The following is a 19,347-nucleotide window of genomic DNA, read 5'->3' as shown; positions in this document are numbered from 1 at the left end:
ATTTAGAAGGAGAAGTTATAGAACACATAGTATTCCATAGCGACTCAATTCCAGTGTTAATTCGTCAATGGGACGGAGCGAGGGATGCATTAAAGAAGGAATAGTGAATCGGAACGGAGATACTCTCCTCCCAAAAGAAACTCTTGTCGTTTCCATAGAAACGTTACTCGATTTAGAAGGAGATGTCATAGAAATAAATAGTATTTCATATTGACACCACTTCCGTGTTAATTCATCAGTGCGAGGGGCGAGGGATGCAGTAAAGATGGAATAGTGCATCGGAAAGGGGATACTCGCCTCCCAAAAGAAAATATTGTCGTTTCCGTAGAAACGTTCCTCGATTTAGAAGGAGAAGTTATATAACTCATAGTATTCCATAGCGACTCAATTTCAGTTTTAATTCATCAATGGGAGGGAGCGAGGGATGCAGTAAAGAAGGAATAGTGAATCGGAACGGAGATACTCTCCTCCCAAAAGAAACTCTTGTCGTTTCCATAGAAACGTTACTCGATTTAGAAGGAGATGTCATAGAACCAATAATATATCATAGCGACACCACTTCGGTGTTAATTCGTCAGTGTGAGGGGCGAGGGATGCAGTAAAGATGGAATAGTGCATCGGAAAGGGGATACTCGCCTCCCAAAAGAAAATATTGTCGTTTCCGTAGAAACGTTCCACGATTTAGAAGGAGAAGTTATAGAACACATAGTATTCCATAGCGACTCAATTTCAGTGCTAATTCGTCAATGGGAGGGAGCGAGGGATGCAGTAAAGAAGGAATAGTGAATCGGAACGCAGATACTCTCCTCCCAAAAGATACTCTTGTCGTTTCCATAGAAACGTTACTCGATTTAGAAGGAGAATTCATAGAACCAATAGTATTTCATAGCGACACCACTTCCGTGTTAATTCGTCAGTGTGAGGGGCGAGGGATGCAGTAAAGATGGAATAGTGCATCGGAAAGAGGATACTCGCCTCCCAAAAGAAAATATTGTCGTTTCCGTAGAAACGTTCCTCGATTTAGAAGGAGAAGTTATAGAACACATAGTATTCCATAGCGACTCAATTTCAGTGTTAATTCGTCAATGGGAGGGAGCGAGGGATGCAGTAAAGAAGGAATAGGGAATCGGAACGGAGATACTCTCCTCCCAAAGGAAACTCTTGTCGTTTCCATAGATACGTTACTCGATTTAGAAGGAGATGTCATAGAACCAATAGTATTTCATATTGACACCACTTCCGTGTTAATTCATCAGTGCGAGGGGCGAGGGATGCAGTAAAGATGGAATAGTGCATCGGAAAGGGGATACTCGCCTCCCAAAAGAAAATATTGTCGTTTCCGTAGAAACGTTCCTCGATTTAGAAGGAGAAGTTATATAACTCATAGTATTCCATAGCGACTCAATTTCAGTTTTAATTCATCAATGGGAGGGAGCGAGGGATGCAGTAAAGAAGGAATAGTGAATCGGAACGGAGATACTCTCCTCCCAAAAGAAACTCTTGTCGTTTCCATAGAAACGTTACTCGATTTAGAAGGAGATGTCATAGAACCAATAGTATATCATAGCGACACCACTTCGGTGTTAATTCGTCAGTGTGAGGGGCGAGGGATGCAGTAAAGATGGAATAGTGCATCGGAAAGGGGATACTCGCCTCCCAAAAGAAAATATTGTCGTTTCCGTAGAAACGTTCCTCGATTTAGAAGGAGAAGTTATGGAACACATAGTATTCCATAGCGACTCAATTTCAGTGTTAATTCGTCAATGGGAGGGAGCGAGGGATGCAGTAAAGAAGGAATAGTGAATCGGAAAGGAGATACTCTCCTCCCAAAAGAAACTCTTGTCGTTTCCATAGAAACGTTACTCGATTTAGATGGAGATGTCATAGAACCAATAGTATATCATAGCGACACCACTTCCGTGTTAATTCGTCAGTGTGAGGGGCGAGGGATGCAGTAAAGATGGAATAGTGCATCGGAAAGGGGATACTCGCCTCCAAAAAGAAAATATTGTCGTTTCCGTAGAAACGTTCCTCGATTTAGAAGGAGAAGTTATAGAACACATAGTATTCCATAGCGACTCAATTTCAGTGTTAATTCGCCAATGGGACTGAGCGAGGGATGCAGTAAAGAAGGAATAGTGAATCGGAACGGAGATACTGTCCTCCTAAAAGAAACTCTTGTCGTTTCCATAGAAAAGTTACTCGATTTAGAGGGAGATGTCATAGAACCAATAGTATTTCAAAGCGACACCACTTCCGTGTTAATTCGTCAGTGTGAAGGGCGAGGGATGCAGTAAAGATGGAATAGCGCATCGGAAAGGGGATACTGGCCTCCCAAAAGAAAATATTGTCGTTTCCGTAGAAACGTTCCTCGATTTAGAAGGAGAAGTTATAGAACACATAGAATTCCATAGCGACTCAATTTCAGTGCTAATTCGTCAATGGGAGGGAGCGAGGGATGCAGTAAAGAAGGAATAGTGAATCGGAACGGAGATACTCTCCTCCCAAAAGAAACTCTTGTCGTTTCCATAGAAACGTTACTCGATTTAGAAGGAGATGTCATAGAAGCAATAGTATTTCATAGCGACACCACTTCCGTGTTAACGCGTCAGTGTGAGTTGCGAGGGATGCAGTAAAGATGGAATAGTGCATCTAAAAGGGGATACCCGCCTCCCAAAAGAAAATATTGTCGTCTCCGTAGAAACGTTCCTCGATTTAGAAGGAGAAGTTATAGAACACAAAGAGTTCCATAGCGACTCAATTTCAGTGTTAATTCGTCAATGGGAGGGAGCGAGGGATGCAGTTAAGAAGGAATAGTGAATCGGAACGGAGATACTCTCCTCCCAAAAGAAACTCTTGTCGTTTCCATAGAAACGTTACTCGATTTAGAAGGAGATGTCATAGAACCAATAGTATTTCATATTGACACCACTTCCGTGTTAATTCGTCAGTGTGAGGGGCGAGGGATGCAGTAAAGATGGAATAGTGCATCGGAAAGGTGATACTCGCCGCCCAAAAGAAAATATTGTCGTTTCCGTAGAAACGTTCCTCGATTTAGAAGAAGAAGTTATAGAACACATAGTATTACATAGCGACTCAATTTCAGTGTTAATTCGTCAATGGGAGGGTGCGAGTGATGCAGTAAAGAAGGAATAGTGAATCGGAACGCAGATACTCTCCTCCCAAAAGAAACTCTTGTAGTTCCCATAGAAACGTTACTCGATTTAGAAGGAGATGCCATAGAACCAATAGTATTTCATAGCGACACCACTTCCGTGTTAATTGGTCAGTGTGAGGGGCGAGGGATGCAGTAAAGATGGAATAGTGCATCGGAAAGGGGATACTCGCCTCCCAAAAGAAAATATTGTCGTTTCCGTAGAAACGTTCCTCGATTTAGAAGGAGAAGTTATAGAACACATAGTATTCCATAGCGACTCAATTCCAGTGTTAATTCGTCAATGGGACGGAGCGAGGGATGCATTAAAGAAGGAATAGTGAATCGGAACGGAGATACTCTCCTCCCAAAAGAAACTCTTGTCGTTTCCATAGAAACGTTACTCGATTTAGAAGGAGATGTCATAGAAATAAATAGTATTTCATATTGACACCACTTCCGTGTTAATTCATCAGTGCGAGGGGCGAGGGATGCAGTAAAGATGGAATAGTGCATCGGAAAGGGGATACTCGCCTCCCAAAAGAAAATATTGTCGTTTCCGTAGAAACGTTCCTCGATTTAGAAGGAGAAGTTATATAACTCATAGTATTCCATAGCGACTCAATTTCAGTTTTAATTCATCAATGGGAGGGAGCGAGGGATGCAGTAAAGAAGGAATAGTGAATCGGAACGGAGATACTCTCCTCCCAAAAGAAACTCTTGTCGTTTCCATAGAAACGTTACTCGATTTAGAAGGAGATGTCATAGAACCAATAATATATCATAGCGACACCACTTCGGTGTTAATTCGTCAGTGTGAGGGGCGAGGGATGCAGTAAAGATGGAATAGTGCATCGGAAAGGGGATACTCGCCTCCCAAAAGAAAATATTGTCGTTTCCGTAGAAACGTTCCACGATTTAGAAGGAGAAGTTATAGAACACATAGTATTCCATAGCGACTCAATTTCAGTGCTAATTCGTCAATGGGAGGGAGCGAGGGATGCAGTAAAGAAGGAATAGTGAATCGGAACGCAGATACTCTCCTCCCAAAAGATACTCTTGTCGTTTCCATAGAAACGTTACTCGATTTAGAAGGAGAATTCATAGAACCAATAGTATTTCATAGCGACACCACTTCCGTGTTAATTCGTCAGTGTGAGGGGCGAGGGATGCAGTAAAGATGGAATAGTGCATCGGAAAGAGGATACTCGCCTCCCAAAAGAAAATATTGTCGTTTCCGTAGAAACGTTCCTCGATTTAGAAGGAGAAGTTATAGAACACATAGTATTCCATAGCGACTCAATTTCAGTGTTAATTCGTCAATGGGAGGGAGCGAGGGATGCAGTAAAGAAGGAATAGGGAATCGGAACGGAGATACTCTCCTCCCAAAGGAAACTCTTGTCGTTTCCATAGATACGTTACTCGATTCAGAAGGAGATGCCATAGAACCAATAGTATTTCATATTGACACCACTTCCGTGTTAATTCATCAGTGCGAGGGGCGAGGGATGCAGTAAAGATGGAATAGTGCATCGGAAAGGGGATACTCGCCTCCCAAAAGAAAATATTGTCGTTTCCGTAGAAACGTTCCTCGATTTAGAAGGAGAAGTTATATAACTCATAGTATTCCATAGCGACTCAATTTCAGTTTTAATTCATCAATGGGAGGGAGCGAGGGATGCAGTAAAGAAGGAATAGTGAATCGGAACGGAGATACTCTCCTCCCAAAAGAAACTCTTGTCGTTTCCATAGAAACGTTACTCGATTTAGAAGGAGATGTCATAGAACCAATAGTATATCATAGCGACACCACTTCGGTGTTAATTCGTCAGTGTGAGGGGCGAGGGATGCAGTAAAGATGGAATAGTGCATCGGAAAGGGGATACTCGCCTCCCAAAAGAAAATATTGTCGTTTCCGTAGAAACGTTCCACGATTTAGAAGGAGAAGTTATAGAACACATAGTATTCCATAGCGACTCAATTTCAGTGCTAATTCGTCAATGGGAGGGAGCGAGGGATGCAGTAAAGAAGGAATAGTGAATCGGAACGCAGATACTCTCCTCCCAAAAGAAACTCTTGTCGTTTCCATAGAAACGTTACTCGATTTAGAAGGAGAATTCATAGAACCAATAGTATTTCATAGCGACACCACTTCCGTGTTAATTCGTCAGTGTGAGGGGCGAGGGATGCAGTAAAGATGGAATAGTGCATCGGAAAGAGGATACTCGCCTCCCAAAAGAAAATATTGTCGTTTCCGTAGAAACGTTCCTCGATTTAGAAGGAGAAGTTATAGAACACATAGTATTCCATAGCGACTCAATTTCAGTGTTAATTCGTCAATGGGAGGGAGCGAGGGATGCAGTAAAGAAGGAATAGGGAATCGGAACGGAGATACTCTCCTCCCAAAGGAAACTCTTGTCGTTTCCATAGATACGTTACTCGATTTAGAAGGAGATGTCATAGAACCAATAGTATTTCATATTGACACCACTTCCGTGTTAATTCGTCAGTGTGAGGGGCGAGGGATGCAGTAAAGATGGAATAGTGCATCGGAAAGGGGATACTCGCCTCCCAAAAGAAAATATTGTCGTTTCCGTAGAAACGTTCCTCGATTTAGAAGGAGAAGTTATAGAACACATAGTATTCCATAGCGACTCAATTTCAGTGTTAATTCGTCAATGGGAGGGAGCGAGGGATGCAGTAAAGAAGGAATAGTGAATCGTAACGGAGATACTCTCCTCCCAAAAGAAACTCTTGTCCTATCCATAGAAACGTTACTCGATTTAGAAGGAGATGTCATAGAACCAATAGTATTTCATATTGACACCACTTCCGTGTTAATTCATCAGTGCGAGGGGCGAGGGATGCAGTAAAGATGGAATAGTGCATCGGAAAGGGGATACTCGCCTCCCAAAAGAAAATATTGTCGTTTCCGTAGAAACGTTCCTCGATTTAGAAGGAGAAGTTATATAACTCATAGTATTCCATAGCGACTCAATTTCAGTTTTAATTCATCAATGGGAGGGAGCGAGGGATGCAGTAAAGAAGGAATAGTGAATCGGAACGGAGATACTCTCCTCCCAAAAGAAACTCTTGTCGTTTCCATAGAAACGTTACTCGATTTAGAAGGAGATGTCATAGAAACAATAGTATATCATAGCGACACCACTTCGGTGTTAATTCGTCAGTGTGAGGGGCGAGGGATGCAGTAAAGATGGAATAGTGCATCGGAAAGGGTATACTCGCCTCCCAAAAGAAAATATTGTCGTTTGCGTAGAAACGTTCCACGATTTAGAAGGAGAAGTTATAGAACACATAGTATTCCATAGCGACTCAATTTCAGTGTTAATTCGTCAATGGGAGGGAGTGAGGGATGCAGTAAAGAAGGAATAGTGAATCGGAACGGAGATACTCTCCTCCCAAAAGAAACTCTTGTCGTTTCCATAGAAACGTTACTCGATTTAGAGGGAGATGTCATAGAACCAATAGTATTTCAAAGCGACACCACTTCCGTGTTAAGTCGTCAGTGTGAGGGGCGAGGGATGCAGTAAAGATGGAATAGTGCATCGGAAAGGGGATACTCGCCTCCCAAAAGAAAATATGGTCTTTTCCGTAGAAACGTTCCTCGATTTAGAAGGAGAAGTTATAGAACACATAGTATTCCATAGCGACTCAATCTCAGTGCTAATTCGTCAATGGGAGGGAGCGAGGGATGCAGTAAAGAAGGAATAGTGAATCGGAACGCAGATACTCTCCTCCCAAAAGAAACTCTTGTCGTTTCCATAGAAACGTTACTCGATTTAGAAGGAGAAGTCATAGAACCAATAGTATTTCATAGCGACACCACTTCCGTGTTAATTCGTCAGTGTGAGGGGCGGGGGATGCAGTAAAGATGGAATAGTGCATCGGAAAGGGGATACTCGCCTCCCAAAAGAAAATATTGTCGTTTCCGTAGAAACGTTCCTCGATTTAGAAGGAGAAGTTATAGAACACATAGTATTCCATAGCGACTCAATTTCAGTGTTAATTCGTCAATGGGAGGGAGCGAGGGATGCAGTAAAGAAGGAATAGTGAATCGGAACGGAGATACTCTCCTCCCAAAAGAAACTCTTGTCCTATCCATAGAAACGTTACTCGATTTAGAAGGAGATGTCATAGAACCAATAGTATTTCATAGCGACACCACTTCCGTGTTAATTCGTCAGTGTGAGGGGCGAGGGATGCAGTAAAGATGGAATAGTGCATGGGAAAGGGGATACTCGCCTCCCAAAAGAAAATATTGTCGTTTCCGTAGAAACGTACCTCGATTTAGAAGGAGAAGTTATAGAACACATAGTATTCCATAGCGACTCAATTTCAGTGTTAATTCGTCAATGGGAGGGAGCGAGGGATGCAGTAAAGAAGGAATAGTGAATCGGAACGGAGATACTCTCCTCCGAAAAGAAACTCTTGTCGTTTCCATAGAAACGTTACTCCATTTAGAAGGAGTTGTCATAGAACCAATAGTATTTCATATCGACACCACTTCCGTGTTAATTCGTCAGTGTGAGGGGCGAGGGATGCAGTAAAGATGGAATAGTGCATCGGAAAGGGGATACTCGCCTCCCAAAAGAAAATATTGTCGTTTCCGTAGAGACGTTCCTCGATTTAGAAGGAGAAGTTATAGAACACATAGTATTCCATAGAGACTCAATTTCAGTGTTAATTCGTCAATGGGAGGGAGCGAGGGATGCATTAAAGAAGGAATAGTGAATCGGAACGGAGATACTCTCCTCCCAAAAGAAACTCTTGTCGTTTCCATAGAAACGTTACTCGATTTAGAAGTAGATGTCATAGAACCAATAGTATTTCATAGCGACACCACTTCCGTGTTAATTCGTCAGTGTCAGGGGCGAGGGATGCAGTAAAGATGGAATAGTGCATCGGAAAGGGGATACTCGCCTCCCAAAAGAAAATATTGTCGTTTCCGTAGAAACGTTCCGCGATTTAAAAGGAGAAGTTATAGAACACATAGTATTCCATAGCGACTCTATTTCAGTGTTAATTCGTCAATGGGAGGGGGCGAGGGATGCAGTAAAGAAGGAATAGTGAATCGGAACGGAGATACTCTCCTCCAAAAAGAAACTCTTGTCGTTTCCATGGAAACGTTACTCGATTTAGAAGGAGATGTCATAGAACAAATAGTATATCATAGCGACACCACTTCCGTGTTAATTCGTCAGTGTGAGGGGCGAGGGATGCAGTAAAGATGGAATAGTGCATCGGAAAGGGGAAACTCGCCTCCCAAAAGAAAATATTGTCGTTTCCGTAGAAACGTTCCTCGATTTAGAAGGAGAAGTTATAGAACACATAGTATTCCATAGCGACTCAATTTCAGTGTTAATTCGTCAATGGGAGGGAGCGAGGGATGCAGTAAAGAAGGAATAGTGAATAGAAACGGAGATACTCTCCTCCCAAAAGAAACTCTTGTCGTTTCCATAGAAACGTTACTCGATTTAGAGGGAGATGTCATAGAACCAATAGTATTTCAAAGCGACACCACTTCCGTGTTAATTCGTCAGTGTGAGGGGCGAGGGATGCAGTAAAGATGGAATAGTGCATCGGAAAGGGGATACTGGCCTCCCAAAAGAAAATATGGTCTTTTCCGTAGAAACGTTCCTCGATTTAGAAGGAGAAGTTATAGAACACATAGTATTCCATAGCGACTCAATTTCAGTGCTAATTCGTCAATGGGAGGGAGCGAGGGATGCAGTAAAGAAGGAATAGTGAATCGGAACGGAGATACTCTCCTCCCGAAAGAAACTCTTGTCGTTTCCGTAGAAACGTTCCTCGAATTAGAAGGAGAAGTTATAGAACACATAGTATTCCATAGCGAATCAATTTCAGTGTTAATTCGTCAATGGGAGGGAGCGAGGGATGCAGTAAAGAAGGAATAGTGAATCGGAACGGAGATACTCTCCTCCCAAAAGAAACTCTTGTCGTTTCCATAGAAACTTTACTCGATTTAGAAGGAAATGTCATAGAACCAATAGTATTTCATATTGACACCACTTCCGTGTTAATTCGTCAGTGTGAGGGGCGAGGGATGCAGTAAAGATGGAATAGTGCATCGGAAAGGTGATACTCGCCTCCCAAAAGAAAATATTGTCGTTTCCGTAGAAACGTTCCTCGATTTAGAAGAAGAAGTTATAGAACACATAGTATTACATAGCGACTCAATTTCAGTGTTAATTCGTCAATGGGAGGGTGCGAGTGATGCAGTAAAGAAGGAATAGTGAATCGGAACGCAGATACTCTCCTCCCAAAAGAAACTCTTGTCGTTTCCATAGATACGTTACTCGATTTAGAAGGAGATGTCATAGAACCAATAGTATTTCATAGCGACACCACTTCCGTGTTAATTCGTCAGTGTGAGGGGCGAGGGATGCAGTAAAGATGGAATAGTGCATCGGAAAGGGGATACTCGCCTCCCAAAAGAAAATATTGTCGTTTCCGTAGAAACGTTCCTCGATTTAGAAGGAGAAGTTATAGAACACATAGTATTCCATAGCGACTCAATTTCAGTGTTAATTCGTCAATGGGAGGGAGCGAGGGATGCAGTAAAGAAGGAATAGTGAATCGGAACGGAGATACTCTCCTTCCAAAAGAAACTCTTGTCGTTTCCATAGAAACGTTACTCGATTTAGAAGGAGATGTCATAGAACCAATAGTATTTCATATTGACACCACTTCCGTGTTAATTCGTCAGTGTGAGGGGCGAGGGATGCAGTAAAGATGGAATAGTGCATCGGAAAGGGGATACTCGCCTCCCAAAAGAAAATATTGTCGTTTCCGTAGAAACGTTCCTCGATTTAGAAGGAGAAGTTATAGAACACATAGTATTCCATAGCGACTCAATTTCAGTGTTAATTCGTCAATGGGAGGGAGCGAGGGATGCAGTAAAGAAGGAATAGTGAATCGGAACGGAGATACTCTCCTCCCAAATGAAACTCTTGTCGTATCCATAGAAACGTTACTCGATTTAGAAGGAGATGTCATAGAACCAATAGTATTTCATAGCGACACCACTTACGTGTTAATTCGTCAGTGTGAGGGGCGAGGGATGCAGTAAAAATGGAATAGTGCATCGGAAAGGGGATACTCGCCTCCCAAAAGAAAATATTGTCGTTTCCGTAGAAACGTTCCTCGATTTAGAAGGAGAAGTTATAGAACACATAGTATTCCATAGCGACTCAATTTCAGTGTTAATTCGTCAATGGGAGGGAGCGAGGGATGCAGTAAAGAAGGAATAGTGAATCGGAACGGAGATACTCTCCTCCGAAAAGAAACTCTTGTCGTTTCCATAGAAACGTTACTCCATTTAGAAGGAGTTGTCATAGAACCAATAGTATTTCATATTGACACCACTTCCGTGTTAAATCGTCAGTGTGAGGGGCGAGGGATGCAGTAAAGATGGAATAGTGCATCGGAAAGGGGATACTCGCCTCCCAAAAGAAAATATTGTCGTTTCCGTAGAAACGTTCCTCGATTTAAAATCAGAAGTTATAGAACACATAGTATTCCAAAGCGACTCAATTTCAGTGTTAATTCGTCAATGGGAGGGAGCGAGGGATGCAGTAAAGAAGGAATAGTGAATCGGAACGGAGATACTCTCCTCCCAAAAGAAACTCTTGTCGTTTCCATAGAAACGTTACTCGATTTAGAAGGAGATGTCATAGAACCAATAGTATTTCATAGCGACACCACTTCCGTGTTAATTCGTCAGTGTGAGGGGCGAGGGATGCAGTAAAGATGGAATAGTGCATCGGAAAGGGGATACTCGCCTCCCAAAAGAAAATATTGTCGTTTCCGTAGCAACGTTCCTCGATTTAGAAGGAGAAGTTATAGAACACATAGTATTCCATAGCGACTCAATTTCAGTGTTAATTCGTCAATCGGAGGGAGCGAGGGAAGCAGTAAAGAAGGAATAGTGAATCGGAACGGAGATACTCTCCTCCCAAAAGAAACTCTTGTCGTTTCCATAGAAACGTTACTCGATTTAGAAGGAGATGTCATAGAACAAATAGGATTTCATAGCGACACCACTTCCGTGTTAATTCGTCAGTGTGAGGGGCGAGGGATGCAGTAAAGATGGAATAGTGCATCGGAAAGGCGATACTCGCCTCCCAAAAGAAAATATTGTCGTTTCCGTAGAAACGTTCCTCGATTAAGAAGGAGAAGTTATAGAACACATAGTATTCCATAGCGACTCAATTTCAGTGTTAATTCGTCAATGGGAGGGAGCGAGGGATGCAGTAAAGAAGGAATAGTGAATCGGAACGGAGATACTCTCCTCCCAAAAGAAACTCTTGTCGTTTCCATAGAAACGTTACTCGATTTAGAAGGAGATGTCATAGAACCAATAGTATTTCATAGCGACACCACTTCCGTGTTAATTCGTCAGTGTGAGGGGCGAGGGATGCAGTAAAGATGGAATAGTGCATCGGAAAGGGGATACTCGCCTCCCAAAAGAAAATATTGTCGTTTCCGTAGAAACGTTCCTCGATTTAAAATCAGAAGTTATAGAACACATAGTATTCCAAAGCGACTCAATTTCAGTGTTAATTCGTCAATGGGAGGGAGCGAGGGATGCAGTAAAGAAGGAATAGTGAATCGGAACGGAGATAATCTCCTCCCAAAAGAAACTCTTGTCGTTTCCATAGAAACGTTACTCGATTTAGAAGGAGATGTCATAGAACCAATAGTATTTCATAGCGACACCACTTCCGTGTTAATTCGTCAGTGTGAGGGGCGAGGGATGCAGTAAAGAAGGAATAGTGCATCGGAAAGGGGATACTCGCCTCCCAAAAGAAAATATTGTCGTCTCCGTAGCAACGTTCCTCGATTTAGAAGGAGAAGTTATAGAACACATAGTATTCCATAGCGACTCAATTTCAGTGTTAATTCGTCAATCGGAGGGAGCGAGGGAAGCAGTAAAGAAGGAATAGTGAATCGGAACGGAGATACTCTCCTCCCAAAAGAAACTCTTGTCGTTTCCATAGAAACGTTACTCGATTTAGAAGGAGATGTCATAGAACAAATAGTATTTCATAGCGACACCACTTCCGTGTTAATTCGTCAGTGTGAGGGGCGAGGGATGCAGTAAAGATGGAATAGTGCATCGGAAAGGCGATACTCGCCTCCCAAAAGAAAATATTGTCGTTTCCGTAGAAACGTTCCTCGATTTAGAAGGAGAAGTTATAGAACACATAGTATTCCATAGCGACTCAATTTCAGTGTTAATTCGTCAATGGGAGGGAGCGAGGGATGCAGTAAAGAAGGAATAGTGAATCGGAACGGAGATACTCTCCTCCCAAAAGAAACTCTTGTCGTTTCTATAGAAAAGTTACTCGATTTAGAAGGAGATGTCATAGAACCAATTGTATTTCATATTGACACCACTTCCGTGTTAATTCCTCAGTGTGAGGGGCGAGGGATGCAGTAAAGATGGAATAGTGCATCGGAAAGGGGATACTCGCCTCCCAAAAGAAAATATTGTCGTTTCCGTAGAAACGTTCCTCGATTTAGAAGGAGAAGTTATAGAACACATAGTATTCCATAGCGACTCAATTTCAGTGTTAATTCGTCGATGGGAGGGAGCGAGGGATGCAGTAAAGAGGGAATAGTGAATCGGAACGGAGATACTCTCCTCCCAAAAGAAACTCTTGTCGTTTCCATAGAAACGTTACTCGATTTAGAAGGAGATGTCATAGAACCAATAGTATATCATAGCGACACCACTTCCGTGTTAATTCGTCAGTGTGAGGGGCGAGGGATGCAGTAAAGATGGAATAGTGCATCGGAAAGGGGATACTCGCCTCCCAAAAGAAAATATTGTCGTTTCCGTAGAAACGTTCCTCGATTTAGAAGGAGAAGTTATAGAACACATAGTATTCCATAGCGACTCAATTTCAGTGTTAATTCGTCAATGGGAGGGAGCGAGGGATGCAGTAAAGAAGGAATAGTGAATCGGAACGGAGATACTCTCCTCCCAAAAGAAACTCTTGTCGTTTACATAGAAACGTTACTCGATTTAGAGGGACATGTCATAGAACCAATAGTATTTCAAAGCGACACCACTTCCGTGTTAATTCGTCAGTGTGAGGGGCGAGGGATGCAGTAAAGATGGAATAGTGCATCGGAGAGAGGATACTCGCCTCCCAAAAGAAAATATTGTCGTTTCCGTAGAAACGTTCCTCGATTTAGAAGGAGAAGTTATAGAACACATAGTATTCCATAGCGACTCAATTTCAGTGCTAATTCGTCAATGGGAGGGAGCGAGGGATGCAGTAAAGAAGGAATAGTGAATCGGAACGGAGATACTCTCCTCCCAAAAGAAACTCTTGTGGTCTCCGTAGAAACGTTCCTCGATTTAGAAGGAGAAGTTATAGAACACATAGTATTCCATAGCGACTCAATTTCAGTGTTAATTCGTCAATGGGAGGGAGCGAGGGATGCAGTAAAGAAGGAATAGTGAATCGGAACGGAGATACTCTCCTCCCAAAAGAAACTCTTGTCGTTTCCATAGAAACGTTACTCGATTTAGAAGGAGATGTCATAGAACCAATAGTATTTCATATTGACACCACTTCCGTGTTAATTCGTCAGTGTGATGGGCGAGGGATGCAGTAAAGATGGAATAGTGCATCGGAAAGGTGATACTCGCCTCCCAAAAGAAAATATTGTCGTTTCCGTAGAAACGTTCCTCGATTTAGAAGAAGAAGTTATAGAACACATAGTATTCCAAAGCGACTCAATTTCAGTGTTAATTCGTCAATCGGAGGGAGCGAGGGAAGCAGTAAAGAAGGAATAGTGAATCGGAACGGAGATATTCTCCTCCCAAAAGAAACTCTTGTCGTTTCCATAGAAACGTTACTCGATTTAGAAGGAGATGCCATAGAACCAATAGTATTTCATAGCGACACCACTTCCGTGTTAATTGGTCAGTGTGAGGGGCGAGGGATGCAGTAAAGATGGAATAGTGCATCGGAAAGGGGATACTCGCCTCCCAAAAGAAAATATTGTCGTTTCCGTAGAAACGTTCCTCGATTTAGAAGGAGAAGTTATAGAACACATAGTATTCCATAGCGACTCAATTTCAGTGTTAATTCGTCAATGGGAGGGAGCGAGGGATGCATTAAAGAAGGAATAGTGAATCGGAACGGAGATACTCTCCTCCCAAAAGAAACTCTTGTCGTTCCCATAGAAACGTTACTCGATTTAGAAGGAGATGTCATAGAACCAGTAGTATTTCATATTGACACCACGTCCGTGTTAATTCATCAGTGTGAGGGGCGAGGGATGCAGTAAAGATGGAATAGTGCATCGGAAAGGGGATACTCGCCTCCCAAAAGAAAATATTGTCGTTTCCGTAGAAACGTTCCTCGATTTAGAAGGAGAAGTTATAGAACACATAGTATTCCATAGCGACTCAATTTCAGTGTTAATTCGTCAATGGGAGGGAGCGAGGGATGCAGTAAAGAAGGAATAGTGAATAGGAACGGAGATACTCTCCTCCCAAAAGAAACTCTTGTCGCTTCCATAGAAACGTTACTCGATTTAGAGGGAGATGTCATAGAACCAATAGTATTTCAAAGCGACACCACTTCCGTGTTAATTCGTCAGTGTGAGGGGCGAGGGATGCAGTAAAGATGGAATAGTGCATCGGAAAGGGGATACTCGCCTCCCAAAAGAAAATATGGTCTTTTCCGTAGAAACGTTCCTCGATTTAGAAGGAGAAGTTATAGAACACATAGTATTCCATAGCGACTCAATTTCAGTGCTAATTCGTCAATGGGAGGGAGCGAGGGATGCAGTAAAGAAGGAATAGTGAATCGGAACGGAGATACTCTCCTCCCAAAAGAAACTCTTGTCGTTTCCGTAGAAACGTTCCTCGAATTAGAAGGAGAAGTTATAGAACACATAGTATTCCATAGCGACTCAATTTCAGTGTTAATTCGTCAATGGGAGGGAGCGAGGGATGCAGTAAAGAAGGAATAGTGAATCGGAACGGAGATACTCTCCTCCCAAAAGAAACTCTTGTCGTTTCCATAGAAACGTTACTCGATTTAGAAGGAGATGTCATAGAACCAATAGTATTTCATATTGACACCACTTACGTGTTAATTCGTCAGTGTGAGGGGCGAGGGATGCAGTAAAGATGGAATAGTGCATCGGAAAGGTGATACTCGCCTCCCAAAAGAAAATATTGTCGTTTCCGTAGAAACGTTCCTCGATTTAGAAGAAGAAGTTATAGAACACATAGTATTACATAGCGACTCAATTTCAGTGTTAATTCGTCAATGGGAGGGTGCGAGTGATGCTGTAAAGAAGGAATAGTGAATCGGAACGCAGATACCCTCCTCCCAAAAGAAACTCTTGTCGTTTCCATAGAAACGTTACTCGATCTAGAAGGAGATGTCATAGAACCAATAGTATTTCATAGCGACACCACTTCCGTGTTAATTCGTCAGTGTGAGGGGCGAGGGATGCAGTAAAGATGGAATAGTGCATCGGAAAGGGGATACTCGCCTCCCAAAAGAAAATATTGTCGTTTCCGTAGAAACGTTCCTCGATTTAGAACGAGAAGTTATAGAACACATAGTATTCCATAGCGACTCAATTTCAGTGTTAATTCGTCAATGGGAGGGAGCGAGGGATGCAGTAAAGAAGGAATAGTGAATCGGAACGGAGATACTCTCCTCCCAAAAGAAACTCTTGTCGTTTCCATAGAAACGTTACTCGATTTAGAAGGAGATGTCATAGAACCAATAATATTTCATATTGACACCACTTCCGTGTTAATTCGTCAGTGTGAGGGGCGAGGGATGCAGTAAAGATGGAATAGTGCATCGGAAAGGGGATACTCGCCTCCCAAAAGAAAATATTGTCGTTTCCGTAGAAACGTTCCTCGATTTAGAAGGAGAAGTTATAGAACACATAGTATTCCATAGCGACTCAATTTCAGTGTTAATTCGTCAATGGGAGGGAGCGAGTGATGCAGTAAAGAAGGAATAGTGAATCGGAACGGAGATACTCTCCTCCCAAAAGAAACTCTTGTCGTATCCATAGAAACGTTACTCGATTTAGAAGGAGATGTCATAGAACCAATAGTATTTCATAGCGACACCACTTCCGTGTTAATTCGTCAGTATAAGGGGCGAGGGATGCAGTAAAGATGGAATAGTGCATCGGAAAGGGGATACTCGCCTCCCAAAAGAAAATATTGTCGTTTCCGTAGAAACGTTCCTCGATTTAGAAGGAGAAGTTATAGAACACATAGTATTCCACAGCGACTCAATTTCAGTGTTAATTCGTCAATGGGAGGGAGCGAGGGATGCAGTAAAGAAGGAATAGTGAATCGGAACGGAGATACTCTCCTCCGAAAAGAAACTCTTGTCGTTACCATAGAAACGTTACTTCATTTAGAAGGAGTTGTCATAGAACCAATAGTATTTCATATTGACACCACTTCCGTGTTAATTCGTCAGTGTGAGGGGCGAGGGATGCAGTAAAGATGGAATAGTGCATCGGAAAGGGGATACTCGCCTCCCAAAAGAAAATATTGTCGTTTCCGTAGAAACGTTCCTCGATTTAGAAGGAGAAGCTATAGAACACATGGCATTCCATAGAGACTCAATTTCAGTGTTAATTCGTCAATGGGAGGGAGCGAGGGATGCATTAAAGAAGGAATAGTGAATCGGAACGGAGATACTCTCCTCCCAAAAGAAACTCTTGTCGTTTCCATAGAAACGTTACTCGATTTAGAAGGAGATGTTATAGAACCAATAGTATTTCATAGCGACACCACTTCCGTGTTAATTCGTCAGTGTGAGGGGCGAGGGATGCAGTAAAGATGGAATAGTGCATCGGAAAGGGGATACTCGCCTCCCAAAAGAAAATATTGTCGTTTCCGTAGAAACGTTCCGCGATTTAGAAGGAGAAGTTATAGAACACATAGTATTCCATAGCGACTCAATTTCAGTGTTCATTCGTCAATGGGAGGGAGCGAGGGATGCAGTAAAGAAGGAATAGTGAATCGGAACGGAGATACTCTCCTCCAAAAAGAAACTCTTGTCGTTTCCATAGAAACGTTACTCGATTTAGAAGGAGATGTCATAGAACCAATAGAATTTCATAGCGACACCACTTCCGTGTTAATTCGTCAGTGTGAGGGGCGAGGGATTCAGTAAAGATGGAATAGTGCGTCGGAAAGGGGATACTCGACTCCCAAAAGAAAATATTGTCGTTTCCGTAGAAACGTTCCTCGATTTAAAAGGAGAAGTTATAGAACACATAGTATTCCAAAGCGACTCAATTTCAGTGTTAATTCGTCAATGGGAGGGAGCGAGGGATGCAGTAAAGAAGGAATAGTGAATCGGAACGGAGATACTCTCCTCCCAAAAGAAACTCTTGTCGTTTCCATAGAAACGTTACTCGATTTAGAAGGAGATGTCATAGAACCAATAGTATTTCATAGCGACACCACTTCCGTGTTAATTCGTCAGTGTGAGGGGCGAGGGATGCAGTAAAGATGGAATAGTGCATCGGAAAGGGGATACTCGCCTCCCAAAAGAAAATATTGTCGTTTCCGTAGAAACGTTCCTCGATTTAGAAGGAGAAGATATAGAACACATAGTATTCCATAGCGACTCAATTTCAGTGTTAATTCGTCAATCGGAGGGAGCGAGGGAAGCAGTAAAGAAGGAATAGTGAATCGGAACGGAGATACTCTCCTCCCAAAAGAAACTCTTGTCGTTTCCATAGAAACGTTACTCGATTTGGAAGGAGATGTCATAGAACCAATAGTATTTCATAGCGACACCACTTCCGTGTTAATTCGTCAGTGTGAGGGGCGAGGGATGCAGTAAAGATGGAATAGTGCATCGGAAAGGGGATACTCGCCTCCCAAAAGAAAATATTGTCGTTTCCGTAGAAACGTTCCTCGATTTAGAAGGAGAAGTTATAGAACACATAGTATTCCATAGCGACTCAATTTCAGTGTTAATTCGTCAATGGGAGGGAGCGAGGGATGCAGTAAAGAAGGAATAGTGAATCGGAACGGAGATACTCTCCTCCCAAAAGAAACTCTTGTCGTTTCTATAGAAACGTTACTCGATTTAGAAGGAGATGTCATAGAACCAATAGTATTTCATAGCGACACCACTTCCGTGTTAATTCGTCAGTGTGAGGGGCGAGGGATGCAGTAAAGATGGAATAGTGCATCGGAAAGGGGATACTCGCCTCCCAAAAGAAAATATTGTCGTTTCCGTAGAAGCGTTCCTCGATTTAGAAGGAGAAGTTATAGAACACATAGTATTCCATAGCGACTCAATTTCAGTGTTAATTCGTCAATGGGAGGGAGCGAGGGATGCAGTAAAGAAGGAATAGTTAATCGGAACGGAGATACTCTCCTCCCAAAAGAAACTCTTGTCGTTTCCATAGAAACGTTACTCGATTTAGAAGGAGATGTCATAGAACCAATAGTATATCATAGCGACACCACTTCCGTGTTAATTCGTCAGTGTGAGGGACGAGGGATGCAGTAAAGATGGAATAGTGCATCGGAAAGGGGATACTCGCCTCCCAAAAGAAAATATTGTCGTTTCCGTAGAAACGTTCCTCGATTTAGAAGGAGAAGTTATAGAACACATAGTATTCCATAGCGACTCAATTTCAGTGTTAATTCGTCAATGGGAGGGAGCGAGGGATGCAGTAAAGAAGGAATAGTGAATCGGAACGGAGATACTCTCCTCCCAAAAGAAACTCTTGTCGTTTCCATAGAAACGTTACTCGATTTAGAGGGAGATGTCATAGAACCAATAGTATTTCAAAGCGACACCACTTCCGTGTTAATTCGTCAGTGTGAGGGGCGAGGGATGCAGTAAAGATGGAATAGTGCATCGGAAAGGGGATACTCGCCTCCCAAAAGAAAATATTGTCGTTTCCGTAGAAACGTTCCTCGATTTAGAAGGAGAAGTTATAGAACACATAGTATTCCATAGCGACTCAATTTCAGTGCTAATTCGTCAATGGGAGGGAGCGAGGGATGCAGTAAAGAAGGAATAGTGAATCGGAACGGAGATACTCTCCTCCCAAAAGAAACTCTTGTCGTTTCCGTAGAAACGTTCCTCGATTTAGAAGGAGAAGTTATA

Source organism: Schistocerca piceifrons, unplaced genomic scaffold, assembly GCF_021461385.2.
Source record: "Schistocerca piceifrons isolate TAMUIC-IGC-003096 unplaced genomic scaffold, iqSchPice1.1 HiC_scaffold_2295, whole genome shotgun sequence".
Classification (NCBI taxonomy): domain Eukaryota; kingdom Metazoa; phylum Arthropoda; class Insecta; order Orthoptera; family Acrididae; genus Schistocerca; species Schistocerca piceifrons.
Note: the sequence above shows the minus strand (reverse complement) of the source record.